This window comes from Amphiura filiformis, chromosome 12 (genome assembly GCF_039555335.1).
Source record: "Amphiura filiformis chromosome 12, Afil_fr2py, whole genome shotgun sequence".
NCBI classification, from domain to species: Eukaryota; Metazoa; Echinodermata; class Ophiuroidea; order Amphilepidida; family Amphiuridae; genus Amphiura; species Amphiura filiformis.
Genome location: NC_092639.1, coordinates 64424909 through 64433128, shown reverse-complemented (window position 1 = coordinate 64433128; position 8220 = coordinate 64424909).

Below are 8220 nucleotides of genomic sequence, written 5' to 3'. Positions count from 1 at the left end.
TCATGTTTTTTATACTGGGACCCTAAAAAAGGTGGTGCTGTCACATTTTGCTAAATCATTTTGTCTACTTATTCCTATATTTTTGCTAAAATTCATCATGAACAAATGGTTTTGGTCTTATTTTGAAGATAAATTATTAATCTAATGAATTAATAACAAATACAATTAAACAAATGTATTAATTAATTACAACAGCTTAATTAAGTTAATTAGTCAGGGGTGGTGCCGGAAGTGGAGGAGCCGAGGCGGAGGAGCTCTGTGTAATTCCAATGGGAAGTTGATGTTCATTAATAAAATTTATGCACTTTGTTGCCTAGTAGAAGTAAAATGCATTTTGCATAATGTTAATCTTATTTTTAACTTTCTATAACTATAATTGCCTAGTTAATCTTAATGAACTTAGTAATTAAGGATTTAACAAGCTTTTAATTAATGCAGTGGAATGTGGGTCATACAATACAATGGGCTGTAATTTTGCATGCATGCATATGAAATAAATTTCAATATTGTTTTATCTTTGAAATATGAAATAAATCTTCTAAAAGGAGATTATTACAGTCAAAGGATTTAATCTGATGACATATTGATCTCTGGTTATTGTTAAATAGTTTATTGATGTAGGCTAATTGTACATGCATTGTACATGTACCTTTGTTACTACATGTAATTATTCACTGAATATTGATTTTTGGAACACCCTATAGGAATTGGATATTTAAATTTGATATTATAGCAATTCTGTAAACTATTTTGAATATATCTTCCAAATTTAATGGCACTTAGGGAAATTTTACATAAATTTAAAAATTAATTTACAACTTTTTTCACACCTGTATAACACAATGGGCTTAACAAATATAGTGCAAACTATACATTTAATGAAAGGACTAACTGTGTACATTCCAAATATCAAGTTCATTTTCCAATTTAATATACTATGTAGAAATATTGGGGCGGTAAAGAAATTTAATATTTTCGGTATTTTTCAATGGAATCACCCTGTATATTTTTTGGTACACCCTGTATATCCATTCAAACTTTACAGATTTGCAATCATGACAATATATGCTTTCTAAAAATGTATACTTTTACTAGTTTGGGTGGAAACTTTTTGAAATATAATCAGAAATACAAAAAAGGAGTTGATTTTTGACAAATTGCAAGATGTGACACAATTGGGTCCCACCTCAAAAAACATGACCGCATATAAAATTGCCGTTTCGCAGGGAAATCGACCAACATATTGTTTGTGGATCGCATTTTGTCAATTGATGGCGCATTAACTACATGTATGTCCCAGACAGTGATTTTGTGACCAACTGTACTTTTCGAGCGGCAGGGTAATCCTCCAAACTATTATTTGTCTGCAGCCTAATGGGTTTAAAATAGTACAAACAAATAACAAATTGTACATTGAATTATGACCATATTTAAATTTACACATACATGTACATGTATATGTAATGAAAACATGCAAAGAAGCGAGTCCCTTTTATGTTTGTAAATACTGTGACACTATGATGGTAACTAGTGGCGGCATATTGTGAATTATAGAGATACAGGCAAAAATATGGAGCAAATAAAAAATAGTACACTACATAACAAAATGGGCATGGTAAAAGCTCATTTACTTTTGCAACCAAATATGTGAAAGGTTGCATGGATTTCATCAGCAATAACACTTAAAGCCATATTATAACATTTTCAAACAAAATAAATTAGCATTTCTTTGCCATTAAATTTTAGCTTTTACTGTCAGATATATCCCCTTTTATTTTTGAGCCGACCAACTACGGCAAAGCAAAGAAAATTGGAATTTACTACTAGCACACATGTCGCCAATATGTACCACTCCTTCGGTTATGTTGTGGTACGACCCTTTGTTGTGTATATCACAGTCCCGCACGCCGTGTACGTACTGTGTGTTATGAACATCGTGTATGCGTTTGACTAATAATTCCATCGTAATAATAAAGCGCCGGTTCTGGCATTTTATTCAAAATCTCGGATTTTGACAAAACTACAGCACCTAGAGTCTTGATTTTGCAGGGTATATTGGTTTAATAAAGTACAATTTAATCATGTAAAAAAAGGAATTTTAAAAATTCAGTGAGTGCGTCTTCCTCAGCAAATGTTATAATATGGCTTTAATTATTTACTGTGCAAGATGACTATGAATGATTGCACAATGTTAAAAATAGTGTTCTTTAATTGACTCAGTTAGATCAGATTCAGATCATAGCAAAACATTTTCTTTACAGTACTTCAAAAAAGCAGTTAACAATTGGCCCTTTGCACTATCAATTCAAAAATAGGTCCTATAAATTGTGTGTTGTATGTCATGTGTGCACATATAACTTAGCCTTTCATATGCATGCGTAATTACCGCATACATTGCACACTTTTCAAAAGCCTTCTGGCATGTTGCAAAAAACAGAAATTATTCACTTTTTGCATGTGCATTTGCAGAGAATCTCATTTTGGGAGCAAGATTGGTAGATCCGTGCAAAGGGCCCATTGGGTGTAAGTGAAGATGGCAACTATAATTCTTTAATCAGGGCTTCAACTTTTGTGCATATAGATTGTAAAAATCATCAGAAAATATAAATCATGCTGTGAAAGATTGGTATTATGATTTTAAAAAGAAGTGATCATGTTGCTCAGTGAAAAGTGGTACATTGTATTTTCAATTCAGGGTTCTTGCTTAAATTGACTGTTTTACTCCATTCTTAATGCTTCTACAACTTTTAGATAAAATTGAAATACCTCTATGATGTCACTTTATCTATCTAACAGGTTTGTTCCCCATGATTTTACCAAATTTTTTTCTTTGAAATTTTCACATACCTGGTAGGATTGTGCATATGACTAGCATTCCACTGGTACTCTTTTGACTTCATCATGGGGTATAACAGTTCTTGGAATCAAAAAAATTGATTGAAATCAAAAAATTCTGATTTAAATTTAAAAATCTGATTTTTTTTTTTTTTTTTTTTTGAAAATCAAAAAAATCAACAACCCTGATTTTCATGCATGACATTGGACCCCGGTGGGTTCAGTCTTCACTGACAATGTGTACGCATGATGGTTCCAATTAGGGGTACTTTTCAAGAAATGTCCGCGGAATTTTCGAGGACAAAATTGTTTGCGATTGTCCAAATTAGGGGTGTTTTGGAGCAAAATTGTCCTTGAAATTAAAAATAGGGTGTATTTCTAGGACTTTCGTCCGCGTTTACCGCTACAGTTTTCGCTTTTTGTATTTTTTTCTGTCCGCTTTTTAGTAGTTCCACACAAAAATTAATAGGGTATTTTTTCCGATAAAAATTGTCCTCATTTCCCCGTGAAATAGGGGAAAAATTCAAAAGCGTCCTTGAAATGGTAAAAATAGGGGTATTTATTTCGGAAAACTGTCCTCGATTCCTCGTGATAAGGGGGTAAAATGAAAATGCGTCCTCAAAATGATAAAAATAGGGAGGTATTTGGGGGCAAATTTTCCTTGATTTCGCGCAAAATAGGGGGTAAAATTGCTGCAAATGTCCTCGATTCCCCGTGAAATAGGGGTCATTTTCAAATCCTGGAACGGTCATACGTCCTACCTTTAAATACAAACTGAACCCACCGGGCATTGGACACTATCCAATTAAATAGATCATGTGTCTCTTGTACTACTCAATTTTAAAATTCAGGGTTTTCTTTACAGCATGACCAGTTGACTACGTCCTACTGTACATGTATAACGGGAAATTTTTTTTGAGTTGTTAATTTTCACACTTTTCACAATTTCAAAAAAAATTATTTCGCTAAAATATCCCATATACAGTATTCATTTATCAGGAATTTTTTGCAACTTTTTAATTTCATGGTAGTGTGGAAGTGTGCAAAAAGCATGCAAATAATTATAAAGTGGAGTTTTATTTTCATGGTGTGTATTAATACACAATGATGTAAGTGTAGGCAATTTGTTAGAAGTCAAGCTTGTAATTGGGTATGTATCTTTGTCATGCTGTGAAGGGAAAGGTCAAAATGTAGTGATACTTAAGGCCAGGTGCCTGACATGTGTGACTTTATTTTGAGAGATGAAAAAGAAACCAATCATTTAAATACTGCAAAGCATGATATTTTTGTGGCATTAAATTAAACATTTGGGAGAGAACCCATGTTTCTGCGCTTGAAATTTTTTGTGAATTTGTCCATTTCCTTTAAAGGCCTAGTGAAGAAAAATATTTGATGGATGAAAATTTCACGAATTTAATTGAACTCGCGAAATTCACAAAATTTTCATTTATAGGAACCTTCCCTGCTTTACAATTAGCAAATGATAATAAATAAATGGACTTAATAAAAATAGAAGCAAAATAGAATAAATGATGTAAAATGAAATATAAAGCTTAAAATAATGAAGATATATTTTGAGATGTTTTATAATTGTACAGATTTTGCAATCCAGTTTGTCTTTGCACTGTTTAGAAAGACCTAATTCGGATTGTTGACAGAATCTTAAAGCTGAATTGAAATTTGAGGGCTTTATATTATCATGTAGCTAAATTCTAAATCATGCAGTAAATTCATAACAAAAATATAATTATGATAAAATAAGATATACAATGCATGGCATGTACATTGTAGGCTCCAACATGCCTTTTATACAACATTTCTTGTTGGTATCATATTGATTCAGGGGAAAAATAACCAAATGCAATTGCCTTGGTGCCCCATGTCTTTGCCTTGGTGCCCCCTCCCAAAATGTATAACTTTGGACACATGTGATCCTTGGTGCCCTAGCAGACTTTAAATAGCTGAATTGTCTGACTGTGCTAAATGTGAATTTCTTACCTTATTGATGCATTCAGGACAGATTTGGGACAAAATTAACACTTCTGAACTTTCTTATCATGCAAGGGAAAGAAATTTATTTGATACTCAAAAGTGATCCCCTTCCCATCTGTATTGAAACTGGTAGAGAGCCCAGGGGCGTCACTAGCTAGACCAATATGATTCGGGGGGTGTACAGCATGTTTTGCCGACGGAAATATTTTGTGAATTGTAGACCCCAATTTTTTTTTTAGCCAGGACGGCGCTCAATAATCTAAAAAGTGTGTGGGGCGATAATTTTTTCAACAATTTAAAAACTTTTTAAATAAGTAAATACTATAACATTAACAATAGGCCTATTACGTAACAACAGCACAATTTTGTACGACAATAATCTTTTTAAGGGGGTACTACACCCCTGGCGAATTTTGTGCCTTTTTTTTTCATTTTTTTATAGTGCATTAGTGACAATTAAGATATGTATATTATAGGGGCAAGGACTACAACTACTGCACTGAAAATTCAGCAACTCAAGGCAAGTAGTTATTGATTTATTGATCAAATATTGGTTTTCCCTCATTTTTGACTGTAACTCCACAACTGTTGTCTTGCTGAAATAAAATTTCCAGTGCAGTAGTTGTAGTCCTATAGGCACAAAATTGGGCAGGGGTGTATAGTACCCCTATGACTTGCAATTTGCCGACAATAACATAGCTTTCACTACATTTGCCGACAATCACATGGTTGAATTTGACGACAATTGTCACTTTTTGCCGACAAAAATTGTGTATTGGGGGGATGTCACACCCATAATCCCTCTAGCGACGCCCCTGAGAGGGACAAAATGACATCAGTGTTTTTTGAGCACACAAGAAAAATAATATACCTAATAATTTAATATTAACCTGTCCCTCCCTAACAAAACTAGATTTTCCATAGACTTATAGTTAAACCAGTTTACTAAAAACTTTTTGTATGTATGGTTATCGCCATGGGCACTATATAGCATAATTATTGGCCTTTAAACTAATTGTGATTGGTTACAAACCTGGCTATATCATGTGTTGAGCCAATTAGAGATGTGGTAATATAAGAATGGTCAGTTGGGCTCATATTTGCTCATAGTTCTATTTTGATTGGTTATTCAGATGATTGCCATGTAATCATAACCAAACAGAGGCACTGTAAGAAAGACAGTAGTGCCTGTGGGATTATGTTTGTTAGAATTCCTTTTTCTAACAGGTAGATTAATAGTGTATATACATCATGTACCAAAGTGTATAGATTTGTAATAATTAATACTAGTAGATTAAGTTTTCATTCCTGTACATTTCTATAGTCTGTCCAGTATAATATAGAACATGACCTAGTACATCAAAGTGCATACCGTATTGTTTGTAATAAACGCCCTGGGGACGATACATTTTTCCAAAAGGGGGCGTTTATTGAAGGTGAACTGTCAGTAACTTAACTTTGGACACATGTGATCCTTTGGACACATGTGATCCTTTGGACACATGTGATCCTTGGTGCCCTAGCAGACTTTAAATAGCTGAATTGTCTGACTGTGCTAAATGTGAATTTCTTACCTTATTGATGCATTCAGGACAGATTTGGGACAAAATTAACACTTCTGAACTTTCTTATCATGCAAGGGAAAGAAATTTATTTGATACTCAAAAGTGATCCCCTTCCCATCTGTATTGAAACTGGTAGAGAGCCCAGGGGCGTCGCTAGCTAGACCAATATGATTCGGGGGGTGTACAGCATGTTTTGCCGACGGAAATATTTTGTGAATTGTAGACCCCAATTTTTTTTAGCCAGGACGGCGCTCAATAATCTAAAAAGTGTGTGGGGGGGGGGGGGGGGGCGACAATTTTTTTCAACAATTTAAAAAACTTTTTTAAATAAGTAAATACTATAACATTAACAATAGGCCTATTACGTAACAACAGCACAATTTTGTACGACAATAATCTTTTTAAGGGGGTACTACACCCCTGGCGAATTTTGTGCCTTTTTTTTGCATTTTTCTATAGTGCATTAGTGACAATTAAGATATGTATATTATAGGGGCAAGGACTACAACTACTGCACTGAAAATTCAGCAACTCAAGGCAAGTAGTTATTGATTTATTGATCAAATATTGGTTTTCCCTCATTTTTGACTGTAACTCCACAACTGTTGTCTTGCTGAAATAAAATTTCCAGTGCAGTAGTTGTAGTCCTATAGGCACAAAATTGGGCAGGGGTGTATAGTACCCCCTATGACTTGCAATTTGCCGACAATAACATAGCTTTCACTACATTTGCCGACAATCACATGGTTGAATTTGACGACAATTGTCACTTTTTGCCGACAAAAATTGTGTATTGGGGGGATGTCACACCCATAATCCCTCTAGCGATGCCCCTGAGAGGGACAAAATGACATCAGTGTTTTTTGAGCACACAAGAAAAATAATATACCTAATAATTTAATATTAACCTGTCCCTCCCTAACAAAACTAGATTTTCCATAGACTTATAGTTAAACCAGTTTACTAAAAACTTTTTGTATGTATGGTTATCGCCATGGGCACTATATAGCATAATTATTGGCCTTTAAACTAATTGTGATTGGTTACAAACCTGGCTATATCATGTGTTGAGCCAATTAGAGATGTGGTAATATAAGAATGGTCAGTTGGGCTTATATTTGCTCATAGTTCTATTTTGATTGGTTATTCAGATGATTGCCATGTAATCATAACCAAACAGAGGCACTGTAAGAAAGACAGTAGTGCCTGTGGGATTATGTTTGTTAGAATTCCTTTTTCTAACAGGTAGATTAATAGTGTATATACATCATGTACCAAAGTGTATAGATTTGTAATAATTAATACTAGTAGATTAAGTTTTCATTCCTGTACATTTCTATAGTCTGTCCAGTATAATATAGAACATGACCTAGTACATCAAAGTGCATACCGTATTGTTTGTAATAAACGCCCTGGGGACGATACATTTTTCCAAAAGGGGCGTTTATTGAAGGTGAACTGTCAGTGAAAAAAACTTAAAAATCGGGTTAAATTTCCCGATGGTGCTCCTATAGAAAGGAGGGATTTACGGCTATACTAATGGCGATGCCCATGGTAAATACATCAAAATTACACCCGTAGTTGCATCATCAAGCAATAATCTGGTGAAATTCTTCCATAATTAGGCAATGGAATGGATGGAAGTGCGAGTCATATTTCTGTCCATGCAATTTACTGATCGTCCCTGACAAAACTGATTGACTGATGGTAGTTTTAAGCTTACTCACACGATATAGCATGGAAATGTTTGCACTTTAGTCAATTTTTCACACAAAAATTGGAGGGGGGCGTTTATTAGAGGGGGAGCGTTTATTACAAACAATACGGT